This window comes from Toxotes jaculatrix, chromosome 15 (genome assembly GCF_017976425.1).
Source record: "Toxotes jaculatrix isolate fToxJac2 chromosome 15, fToxJac2.pri, whole genome shotgun sequence".
NCBI classification, from domain to species: Eukaryota; Metazoa; Chordata; class Actinopteri; family Toxotidae; genus Toxotes; species Toxotes jaculatrix.
In genome coordinates this window covers 6,537,590-6,550,926 of record NC_054408.1, presented here as the reverse complement: position 1 = coordinate 6,550,926, position 13,337 = coordinate 6,537,590, and the positions used below count along the sequence as shown (strand labels likewise).

Here is a 13,337-nt window from a genome sequence, read left to right as displayed (position 1 = left end):
AGCGGGGATAGAGATGATTGCATCACAGGATCATCCATTAGTGCTGTCATCTGGAATTCACTGTGGGACCACAGTGCAGCGAGCTGCTCCACTCGGACCAGTTCATTTAGCAGCACACAGCGTTTGCAGCGGCAACAGTCTATCAGCAGGTCAGATGTGTGGGAGGTTGTCAGTCCTCTCTGAGCAGCACAGCCCTTATTTTCTAAATGAAGCATCTGTCACTTTATGATTAGAGATGAGCTATTCTTTTATCCATTACTGATTCTCATACCTAAACTGATAAAGAGTAGTAGTCTCATACCAACACACTTGGTTGGAATCAGACTTTTTATTATTTATTTATTATTCATAACATTTTTTATAATAACAATGCCAGAAAATCGTTACTTAACTACAAATGAGGACATTCATACATCAGCATACTTTTTAGGTCAGCGTTTTAACTATGTTTTTTGAGATTTGTAAAATTGCACTGATATTGTTTTGGAACACCAGCGACAAAGTAGCAGCATATAATGTGGAGAGGCCACATCTGGCTGATACTAATTCTTCTACTTCTTCTATTACTTAGATCAGACATGGATCCTCTGTATCAGTTTAAGGCTTTACTAATTATGATTAGCAAAATACAATTACAAGCACCACAACTGATTCTTATCTCTAAGAAAAAACATTGCACAAAACATTCTTAGTCCAAGCTTCCTGATATGTGTCACATTATATGTGTCATTTTTGAATTCCAACACTTCATGTATTCTGCATACTGGCAAAAAGCTGCACAAACTACATTTACTGCATTTCTTGCCAATGAATTTCACCCCTTTGTCAGCTAATGAGCAGTAAGCTGCTTGGCCTACTAACGAGGTTCTAGTGGCTGTTGACTTGAATAACAACATGTTAGTTACTGAGTGTAGAGAAGAACAAAGACCTTCTTCTTGTTACTGCTGGTGCCTGATTGTTCTCAGCCTTTCTCTGAAGACAGCGCGTAAAATCATCTCATAATCTGCCATCCTCTCCTCCAGATGCCCCCGCCACCACTCACTTTCAAGTCTGACTGTCGTTCAAAGCCTAATCATTAATGTGATTTATTTCTCGCTGTGTATTATTTTGTTCCTCTAATTTGTTTGGGTTTTTCAGCATGGGTGTAAATCAGAATCAAAGCGATTGCCACTGCTTTTCCCTGCCACCTCTGTTAATGGCCTGTCTACTGGAGGTTTGCGCTGAAAAGAAGCAGACCTGCTGTCTTCCTAAATCACCTTTCCATCCTCTCCCCTCACCATAAACACAAAGAGCCCATTGGCTACCAGCACAAACACCTTTTCTGACCGACCCCTCGCTATAAATCAGCAGCTCTGAGCAACTGCAGGGCCAAAAAGTGAAAATTGGCGATGGTGGAAAAAAAAATACCATCATTAATCATCATTAAGTTAGTGAAAGTTTTGATACCAAAGATATTATAGCTTGACACTTTTACCAACAATATGGTTTGACACTTTTTAAGATATAAATGGGAACAAAATCTCAGAAACACATGTATCCCAGAGATGAGGAGACTGAGTGAAACAATAGAGCGGGGATGATTGTCATCTGTCCATCATGTGAGGAAGGCGAGCGGCTTCTCAGGCGCCGTGATGTGTAATGTGATTGGACAGTGCTGTGACAGCGAGCTGTGACCTTCAGCTGCCTGCCTACTCTAGCCCCACCTTCCAGGGTTCTGGGAGGGATGTCAATGTTACTGATCAATGGGGGCAATGGCACTCATCATGTCAAATCCTCTCCACGTCCATTTCCCGTCTCTTTTGTCATCAGGCCTGCGCTTTCCTTCCACTAGTCAATCACTCAGAAATATGAACCGAGCTGCTCACACGTCAGAGAGAGAAGTGGCGATGTTGCATTAATTCACCCTCATTTTTTTTGGCTTACATGTAGTCTTTGGTTTTAAGGCTGCTGTTTTTCATCATCTCAAAGCACTCCACAAACTATACACACCACCATGCGGGTAGTACACACTCAGAAACACGGCCAGGAGAGAGTTATTCGTTGAGGCACATGGCCACAGCAACCCTAAATGAGAATTTCACCAAACAAACACAATCAGGACCCTATTACATTTCTCTTTCATGATGCTGAAAGGAAATGCAAACGAGATTAGATAACACAAAGGCCACAAGGCTCATTTCTCTCCTGTGTCTGGAGATGGCTAAATGCTCTAATTCCCCTCTCCACTCAGTTCCTCAGGCCAAGTCCCCCTTTTGTTGAACCCAAACCAACTACATTAATGTAATGTAAAATTGCCTCTCGCAGGAAAGTTTTTTTTTTTTTTTTTTTTTTTTTTCTGGCACTTTTTTCCCCATCCCCGATCCTCTTGTTTCTGTTAGACTGTAAATTAACTGAGCACAAACCACTCTGGCTTTAAGTGGGCATGGCATTGTTTTGAACCATGCAATTATGGAAAGATCTGTCTGTCTGCCAGAGGTTTTGATTCATGGTGCAGCCTTGGCAGTTAGAACAATCGGAGGCGTCTGAACAGGATCTAATGGATAAGTTTGGACTGAGAACAGGCAGCAAGAGAAAAGGGTGCTCAAGTGAGGGCCTTAACGTCACAGCTGCTTTCCGATTCACAACAGCAGCGATAAATGGCAGCTACATAACTTCCCTTAATCAGATTGGAGCAATCAACCTGAAAAAGTTTCCCATATGTCGTTGTAGCTGAGCTGGGAAGTTTTCGGGATGGAGGGGGAGCAAAAGAAAGAACAGGAGAGAACAGGAGTGGGCTAATTTAGAAAAGGCTGATAAAACAGCAAGAGAAAAGAGGAGCGAGCGTCTGAATTTGAGAAAGAGAAGTGCCAGGGTTACAGCCAGGACACAGGCCACAGAGAGGTTAGTGTGTCTGGCTACAATTAGCCAGTCGTAGGAGAGATTGAGATGATGCTTCGGGGAGCTATTGGTCCTCAGTCATTAGTGATTATTCAGTGAGAAATTAGAGACTCTGAAGGCAACGTGTGGCTGCGTCTGCTAGTTTACTAACACATGTTTCCTTCCTACACCAGCAGCCATTCAGCAAGATCCAAATCAGAAAATACTTCATACAGGAAGTGTTTTGATAGACATGTTTATGTGGTTTGGTTTTCCTCCCTTTTCAGATGCCAGTATTGATAGCCTGAAATGAAATCTGACATCAGTGACACTTTTTAAATTACCAAGTACACACATAAAATTTTACTTTGTAGCATAATTTGCTCCAGTTCTATCTCAGTTTGCCAAATGCCATCTTGAGAATGGCGATTTTCTAAAGCACGCCAACAGTCTGTGTTAATATGGGTTTGCTTAGGAAATCTTATTAACTTTGAGCACTTTATGAGATGTGGTTACGATTGTTTAATTAAATAAGCATTAGGGGGTGTTTTCAAACTCATAAAGAAGTTATTCCATTTCCTTTGCTTTCAACAATCCCTGAAGATTGTGTGGTAATTAAAACCCTGTAAGTGTTTCATAACACAGAGCACATCTAACGCCCGACACTTGCTCTCTTCTTGCACAAAAACATGCAGTTTATGGAGCATGTTACATCTTCATGTCTGCGGTAATTTTATTTGAATGTGTCCTCATGTTTGTGAAGTGACCAGAGTTAACTTTTTAAACTGCAAGTAAACTGACATTTGAGTGAGCACAGGAGGGAGGACACACATTATCATAAGCACAAATGCACTTACTTCATGAGACTTTTATTAATCTCTGTGCACATTATGACACTACAACAAACACAAAACAATGAGTATAACTTTTTTTTTTTAAACATAAAGCCACATCTTCTCTGTGTTGATTTTGTCAGCCCTTCAGTGAGCCACTGCCTATTTGTTTGTTATTTTTGCTGATGTGTAACATCTGCAACCTGGCCCAACACGCGAGGCTTTCAAAGTCTCAATCATGCTGTATCCAGGGATTAGGCACAAACACTCATATCCAGGCACACAGATGCACAAACACAAATGGCTCTGCCAGCACACATTTTGTAAGTCCCTGCAAATAGCTGGCAGAGTTGAATGCAACTGCTAATACTGATGATCTTTCTATAACCATAACAGTAATAATTGGGAATGATCATGTGGTTTGCTTGCCTCGTGTGTTCGCCTACAGCTCGCCTCAGCTCCACTCAACATCTGAAGGACCCGACCTGCAAACTTGGAGCTCCAGATGTGGCTACATTACTCACTCCTGCATGGTCTCCCACACCTGATTTATGTCCTGCTCTTATGGCACTGCAAATGTGAGTACACCCACACACGGTACATACACAAACGTACATATGTACGTACACATACGCTATATGATTGTATGCGTGCAGGGAATCCACTCACACGCGCTCCCACATTAGCACACACACACACACTCACAAGCACTCACAAATAAAAACAAGGAATCAATGTAACCTGTAATTTTTACAGGGCTGATTTGAGTGTGTGTGACAGGCCAAATCCAATAGCTGCAGCGGGGCTGACAGGCCTGACATGAGTCTTGCCTTGCCGGCCCCTCAATTATGCATGGCCCAATGTTTCCCTGGATCTTAATTGAATCACACTGTCTCAAACTTGTTATTTCTAATTTGTTGCATTTGATTTCTGACATCAGCGCTGCTGTGTCATGAATTATGCAAACAGGAGGACCTTTAATTGTGAGTGTTATTAAAACAAAACTAATTGCAGATGATTAAAATGTGACTAGGAAGCAGGATGTTGGGGGCTTCACCCTGACATGGTTTTGCTACTACTGCCAAATAATGATTAGGTCTCACCGCTGTCTGAGTTGTTGGTGTTTTGTGGTTGTGACTGTAACCTTGGGTGGAACATGTCGCATGGTTTAATGGAGGGACATGAGATTGTCTGTTAGTGGATTGCACGCTGCGCACAAGGCTCTGGTGATACAATACATGATGATGACACACTGCATACTCTCATTTAACAACACATACGTACATGCTGGAGTGTAGAAACACACACACTCACAGGAATATGCAGTATCCACACAATGGGAGAAAGTAGAATTGGTATAATTTATCATTCTAGTCGTATGATACAACTTCTCTCACTTTTATTGATTAAACCTCATGCATTTTGATTTGTTCTCCTTCAAGAAATTGTATGACTGTCCTCTAAATACATAGAAAATTGCTTTCAATATTGCCATCTTTGAGACTGACAATATACAGACACTGACATAAAATGAGAACCTCTTGGAATTCATTCTTTTTAAGCGAATTGTCAGGTAAAAGTAATAAGGCATTTTGATTAGATACATGAACGTGCAACAGAGAAAGCCACAGAAAAGTCCAATAAGTCAATATAGTGTATGCCTGTAACATTCCTAAATTATTACCAAATAATGAGAAACAAAGATGTAGAGAAACAAAGAATTTAAAACAGTATGTTACCTTCTCTAGGTTGAGTAAGAACCGCTTAGTTCCTCAATATAAAATCTTTTTCTTTTAGACCCTATTTATGCAACTACGAGCACTTAAGCAGAACACGATTACAAAATAAGATGCCGTGTAACATAATTGTGCAGTTATACCAATAAAGTCAAAAACATGCATGTGTGATTTTGTAAGTGGTAAGATGAACCCTCCTGCTCTACTCATAAGAGATTTAACAATTGAATTGTGCCTGCAGGGCAACAGCTCAGCACCTGACCGTAAGGTAGGGATCCTCACGGCTGTGTTCCACACGGGACGCTGGAGATGTCTGGAAGTCATTTCCACATGTGAGGAGGAGGGAGGGAGGGCACACTTTAGTTTCATGAATGTTCAATCAATTCAATAGGACAGCTTAACTTTCTCTTTCCCTCTCAGAGCACATTTATAGGCCCACAGGCATTTGCAGGCTGAATTCAAAGGCTGACTGTGCCTCATACAAAAGCGGGGTAATTTCACCTTTGGGGGGCAACAGCTGAAATCTGTAATAAAGGGGAAAAAAACAAAGGAAACAAAGCTGCAACAAAGGTGATCATACTTCATTCTGATATGTGTGATCCACGATGAAAGGTTTTATCTAAGGCTGTTTTAGGGATATCAGTGTCAGTCTGTCCAACACAATTTTGTACACACATTCATAATCCCCAGAGGATGAAGCCTACTGACTTCTCCTCTAGTGCCATGATGAGGTTGACATTTTCAGGTTTTAATGAAATGTCTTTTATTGAATGGATTGCCATGCAATTTGGTACAGAAATTTACTACAACCCCCCGCCACGGCATGAATTGTATTCACTTTGGCAATTTCCTGTATTTTTTAACTTGTCCAGTACTTTGGTTTGTGACCAGTTCCTGCAACGGCAATGACGTTCCCGCCAGCCCCGGCTCGAATTTCTTTTTGTTAGCAAATGTTAGCGTGCTTACTTGCTAAACTTAGCACATGACCACTGCAAAAACTACCTGCTTTGCATCGGGATATCATGATTGTGTTTTCTGGATATGTTGGCATGCCTATTTGACATTTTGCCATCAGCCTCAAACTAATGCTATTGAGCACTGAACATTTGGTAAAATGCTCTGCTCCCAGCTAACACAATCATCTATAACCAGCCCAGGTTTGGAAGATGAGGCAGGGAATATATACATTTCCTTGAACTCCCAAACCCTACCTGTCAGATGCTTGTGCTCAGCCAGGGCCTAAAAAGCTTTATTCTCATTATGTATGCATGCTAAGCAGTGGGTGACGTGACCTGCCAATTCAAAAAGTCTACCTTTGCATAAAAGTCTATGTCAATAAGCTGCCTTGGTGGTTGGGTTCTGTCTATATGATAAAGTAGCTAAGTATATTTTGCCCGTGCCTCCAGGATGGCTGCAGAACCTTGTCTGTGGAGATGACAATTAGAGTCACTTTCCACCCAGGTTAGGCCAGACAGGCCCTGTCAACCACCAGGTGAAGAGAATGGAGGGAGACAGAGAGTAATATGTGTACCACTCTGATTCTGCTTCACCTCGTGATCCTTGCACTGACCACCAAGGAGAGGGGAGGAGATTGAGGCTGGGAGGAGAGAGGAAAGTAAAGGAAAATAGAAGCAAATTCACCACAGCAGTTACTGCGGATCTATTTCTAGTTTTAAAATGGTTATGAGCTGTCAGTGAGTCATTCTTATATTTTTCAGTTACCATGTTTCTCATCTCAACTTTCATGGTCTCTCAATGTTCTCTGACCAATAAAAGCCCCACAGGAATCATCTCTGAGATTTTAAAGACCTATAATATGTGATACAATGGGAAACGATCTGGTGCAGTGCGTATGAGACACACTGAGCACACTACGATGCACACTGTGTAAATTAAACATCCAGTGGGTAAGAGAGCTTTTCTGTGTTTCATTGCCATGCAGTCCAGCCAAGCAACCATTACAGTTGATGTGCAAGAGACACGGCAATGATCTCAGATCAGCTTTTGAATCTGACTCACACTCAGCCCCAATGTCTTCTTAACAAATCTAAAGTAGAGCAGGCTGTCAAACGTTTTGGCACAGCAGTACAACTGTCAGGTTGGAGTGTGTAAGAGATGTGCTGCATGCCTCTGTGCTGCAACTTCCTCCTGAAAGGATTAATAATTTACATGGGATTACTCTAAAATTCCACCATTTGCCACAAACCTGTGTAACATTGATTTGTTGAACTGTCATAATAGCACATCACTCAAAGTAAACAATCATCGCCCTCGCGAAGAGCTGGAAGTAAATGTCTCTTTCTCAGAAAGTAAGACGGAGGAGGAGGGGAGGTTTTCATTCCTTTCTCGTGGTTTCCCATCGAGTGGCTCTCTCCTAGCTGAGAGAGAGGGGGAAAGAGAGAGAAAGAGAAAGCTGTAATTGCTGTCAGTCTCTCCTGAGCACAGCCTTAAAGGCAGCTGCTGTTTCGCAGCTGAGGAGTGAAAGGAGTTTGGGCTGTGTGGCTTCCCCTCCAGGCCTCTGGAGGATTTGGTGAGTTCTCTCCCCCTTCTTGTTTACCTCTCATTGTCAACAGCAGCACACAGTTTTTGGGTGCAGGGGAATCAGAAGGCTAAGAGCCTATCACACTCAGAAACAGAGAGACGGGTAATTGAAAAGATTATCCTCAACATGCCAGCTATGATTTGGGAGGTTTTCAAGTGGTGAAAGTTTCCTTCCAAAATATTGCACACAAATATCAAAACACAAAAGGCTCTCCCAAAAACATCAGTGCACACATTTTGACATGTCTGTGTTTACTCCAGATGCCTTGTCAACCACTTTGGCAGATATATATTCATCCAAGCGCCTCCACTTTCCCATAAAGCAGCTTCTAACCTGACAGGCTATATCGTCACTTTATGTGCATTTAGAACATGCCCCATATACAAGGACTTAGCTGTCCCAATCCCCCGACTGCACCCTGCTAAGAACAGTCACGTCTTCACTGAAGACCTGCCATAAATGCATGCTTTTATATGTATGTTTTTACCTGAAAATATATTTTTATATGTGTAATGCGCTTCTACATAACACACATTCCTCCATACATTCTAACATGCAGATGTTTACGGTTGTTAATTGCAAAAGAACACAATCCCATTTTCTCCTGCAGTTTCTGGCTGACTTAATCCCTCCTTATTGGCAAACATTAGAATTCACTTTAAGTGTCGCCCACAGAGGTCAAATCCCCTCTTAGGGTGAAAAGCTGCAGGAAATTGCCTGCATTAGGGAGATGTATTGGTGTGAAAAGATCCCATGACATGCTGCTGAACAGGTCAGCTCTCTGCTATTTGCTCCTCTCTGCATTCCCTTGCTTTATGTATGTGCAGAGTAATAATATGAATGTCTAATTAGTGTGTTTATATGAATCCAGTCTTTGTTAATTAAGGAACATTTACCAAGTTCCTGCAGGAGTCTGTCTCAGATTAGTAATTGAGTAGTTGACACTGTCATGTTCTTGGAGCTACCTGAAAGTGGATGGATCTATGGATTTATGTAGGTCACACAAACAGTCTGTCCTCAGTGTGTTACAGTGGATCACAGTTTGTCAGACTAAACTGTTTTCCAGTTTTGGTAATAGTTTAGCTTCATCATCTTGCCTCTATCTGACGTGAGTAAAGTTCAACATGATGCTGTGACTCTGTAGCTCAGTGCATCTAGCGCTCGACAAGTTATGCACGTAAAGATGCCCTCCTGCACACCACTGTTCCCCTCTGACTGCTCTCATCCACAGGACCTTTTCATCAGCAGCTGCACTGCTCACTGTTCAGTTGGTTGGTTAGTTTTTTTCTCTTTTCTTTTAGCACACCATTTATGGTAAGGGATTTTAACACTTAACAGAATGTTATTCGTTACATGTGCATTTCATCTTGAAATTACCCACTTACAATAGAACAGTGAAACATCAATATTGTATGTAAATATAATAACTATTATTTCCAGTGTCAAAATAGTATAAATACATTTTAAACGTGTACAATGAACACAATACGATCAGTGTTAATAACATTTTGAGTTTGACATTCATACTTCCTCATTCAATATTGTTCCAGACTACTCCTTAATTCGATATATTGAACAGCACATAGCTTTAGCCGATTTGCAAAACAACCCAAAAGAGATTGTTAATTAAAATCACATTTAAATCAGCTTTTCTAAACAGGGCAAAATGTAGACTTTAACGACAGTACGTCTGCAAATCCAAAAAAACACTGGCCCTAAAGAAAAAAAAAATCATCAGGAAAAAAACTCAAACTTTCAGATGTTAATAAACACGTTTGAATTAGTTTTGAAAGTTAATGAGTTTTTAAGCAGCCTCTGGGACTTCCCGTCAATAAACTACAAGCTAATTTTATTTTCTCTTTCAAATTCCCATAAAGAGAACTTCCCCTCCAATGCCGCAAAGCTTTACTTTGAAATGCCTTCACTTTGATAAGAAATGAATTAACGCTTTGGAGAAAGGCACAGTGGCAGCAGGATGTGATGGACGCTTCTGCTTCTATCTGATACATATTCTAATTGCTGAGTGCTGACCCCTACTCCCACTGATGAGCAGCCAGAGAGATTTTGACCTTGTGGTGTGTGTGAATCGATGGGAAGTTGATAAAGCCAAGTTCATTGCTGCCTAACATAAAACAAAGCTGATTTGTTTACCTAGCTAAGCCTGCGCGTGTCAATCCCATTACGGAATGATTTATAGACCAGCACCCAATGAAATTGTTTAAAGCAGATTAGGTAGAGCCAACAATCACCACTAATATGACAAGCTGATGTGCTGTGACAGGTAACCAAGCAAACAAGTTCCTGAAATTCAGATTGAATTAGAAATCTAATAATCCTACAGGGAGCACCAGATTTAATCAGGAGAGGAGGAGGAGGAAGAGGGAAGAAGAAAAGGGAAGGAGGAAAGAGAAGAGGGTTGTATGAAGGATGCTGGTTCTTCAGCCACATGGGGGAACACCACCTCTTTTGTGATTTACTTGTCAGGAAGCATCATTCAGTATGTGTGAAAGGGAGAGAGTGAGAAGAAAGCACAAGATATTAAGAGAGGGAGAGCTTCCTCCATACTAATATACCACCAGTAATTTCAAGGCTGCCATTGATAAATTAGAGATTATTTTCTGATAAGTATAACCCCCCCCCCAATCTTTCTACACACTCCTATATATCTATCTGTGTCTGTGACTGTGTTTCAGAAATTAATTCAGTTAAAAATTGTATTATAATATCAAATATCCCAAGAGAGAATATTTGTTTTTAGCATTATACAATATGCATGTGGTGTATTGTGTTACATATGAATGTGGTGCCATAAATAGAAATATTAATGTAATTTAATGTACAAAGACTGCACTAAAGGATACAAGGAGCCAATGTCCCTCTCAGAATGATAAAAGACTCCCTTAATGGTATGGATATTGTGTTCCAATAAAATCTTGTTTAAGGTCATAGTACAACTGGAACATCAAGTATTTAAAACTAGAAAAGTAATCAGAGGATGTAGTTTAAACCCCACTAATATCTCTGAGAGTTTCTACATATTCATCATTTGTCTCTTCAGCCCCTTTTCTCCACACACAGTGTCCTGTTTATTTGAAAATAATGAGAACAAAATGAGGAATAATACTTCTTTTCCTGGACACATTAAACTGATTGTATCTAAATGATGGTATTAATGTTTAACTAAGGTGTATTGTTTGGACATTTGAATATGCATGATAATCATTACATTTCGGGGACAGAAAATTTCCAGTTCTTGCTACACATACAGTATATATTATGCATGTTTAATACATCGTTTCTCGCAGAACACAATTAAAAACTTTTGATAGATATTATTCTCTCAGTTGAGTATTGGTTACTGCAATTTAACAAAATTAATCTGCCATATTTGTACATCTCGTGGATGAATCTGTGGATTTTAATCTGTGTATATACATGATGACCACAGAGTAAGAACAGGGAAGAATCAAATGAATGAAATTCTGTCGCTGAATTGTAGATGAACCTGTAAAACATACACACATTTGAAACAGACTTTTCCTACATCACAAAATCTTGACAAGACAAAAGCGACATTGCTTAATCTCTTTAGAATACTAAAGGGGTGCGTTTCCTTTGCATATACATATCACAGACACAAACTGTTATCAAAACTTTCCCTTGTATCCCTTCCACATACAGCTGATTAAACTTCCCTCCATGAATGTCAGCATTCTCTTTTTTCCTGTGATGAAGGGGACATGGAGCGGGAAGGGGGATGAGGGACGAGGGAAAGACAGAAAGTTTCAGATGGGGACCTAATTAGGGAGCACACAGCCCAGTTCTCTCCCCACTCCTAATGAGGGGTTTGTTATGGCGCGGGTGAGCGCTGTGTGTCACAGCGAGGCCGGAGAGGAAGAGGCGCGACCGACAAGTAGATCCCCTGCGCAGTGTGATTCTGCACCTGCAAATCCCCAACACATTGAAATCAGGCCTCGTTTGATGTGCTATTCTTTTCATGTTGAGAAACAGGAGGGACCGAGGAGCAGGGACCTAGTTGAAAAGAGGCAGGGGGCTTGGGAGGAGTGCCGGGGTCTATTAGACGTTTTAATAATGTTAATTAATGAATAATAGGGTTTGTAATGAGCTACCGGCTGCATTTTATTCATGTGATTATCTCACCCGCTCTCTAATTCTCTCTATGAGCACTGTCAAGGGAAGGCAGCGATCAAGCGAAACACAAACAGACACACATACTTAGTTTCGAACACATAAAGTTGCACATGAAACTGCTGGCACACCAAAGCGTTCACCAGAAGAAATCCACATTTTACCAGATGTACCACAGCAAAAGCTCTTTCACAGAAAGGTTTAGAGGTTTGGTAAAGATTAGGACGCAGTCAAACAGGCAGTGGTTTGGTCAAGTAGTGTTTGAAGCCCCAAAGGGACCCAGCAGGCCCCCAGTGACTTATGTATTTCCTCCACAGGAAATGAGAACATTATCAGCCACCAATTAGGCCAAGGGGATAATTTACACACACCAGTGCACACGTGCATGCACAGATACACACAAATACATGCAGATGCTCACAAAACCCACAGACATACACACATGATTTATAGGAGTCAAACAGGTGGGTCTGTCTTTTTCACTATTATCTCTCCTCCCTGTGGTGTGAGAGTTGTCCACGTTCAGAGTGAGGTGATAGGAGCATGGTGAGCATGTGGATCCACTCTCTCCATCCGTCTTCCTCTCAGTCTCTCAGTCTTTAATCTCTCTTTTCTCCTTGTGGCTGTTATCTGCTTTATCCCTCAGTCAGAGTGGCTGAAGAGGCAAGGAGCAACCACTAGTGGGCCCCAGGAAGACATCTATACTCCTCCCATTATCTCACCACCACATCCCACTAACTCCCCTCTCCCCGTGTCTCTCATCCTACGGTCTCAGCAACACACTCTCTTGGTGCTGGAAGGTGCAGAAGGGCCTGTTGCCAAAGACAATCCAATAAAAGCGCTGTGGATGACGGCCAGTAATTAGAAAGATTTTCAAAACATAACAATGGGTTTGGACTGAGTCAGTTTTTATTGATCTCAAAGTCTGAATGAATGAATCTGAGAAAATAAAAACATGTTGAGTTTTCAGAAACCAGTGAAAATTTCATTCTTGACAAAACACTGACAACGTCAGTGTCAGAGTTTTATGTGATCATAAAACTCTGACACTGACGTTTGACACACATTTGACACAATACATATGATACACACACACACCCGGAGTACCTGACACTTTCCTGGCCAGCCCAATTCCAAGCCATTTCCACTCCATCTCCCTTCACTTTCTATTGATTTTAAAATCAATAGCTGCTCCACCAGAGCTGTCTGTATGAAATAGTG

The 13,337-nt window shown here is 41.2% G+C and overlaps 1 long non-coding RNA gene across 1 annotated transcript in view; it reads left to right on the top strand.

Annotated features, from left to right (window-relative positions):
• LOC121194433 overlaps positions 1-12,995 on the top strand; it is a 43,138-nt gene extending 30,143 nt beyond the window's left edge. Inside the window, exons 4-5 of the long non-coding RNA XR_005895380.1 lie at positions 4,138-4,267; positions 12,763-12,995. This is a non-coding gene — a long non-coding RNA (uncharacterized LOC121194433). The remainder of the gene's footprint in view (positions 1-4,137; positions 4,268-12,762) is intronic.
• Positions 12,996-13,337: the final 342 nt, after the last annotated feature.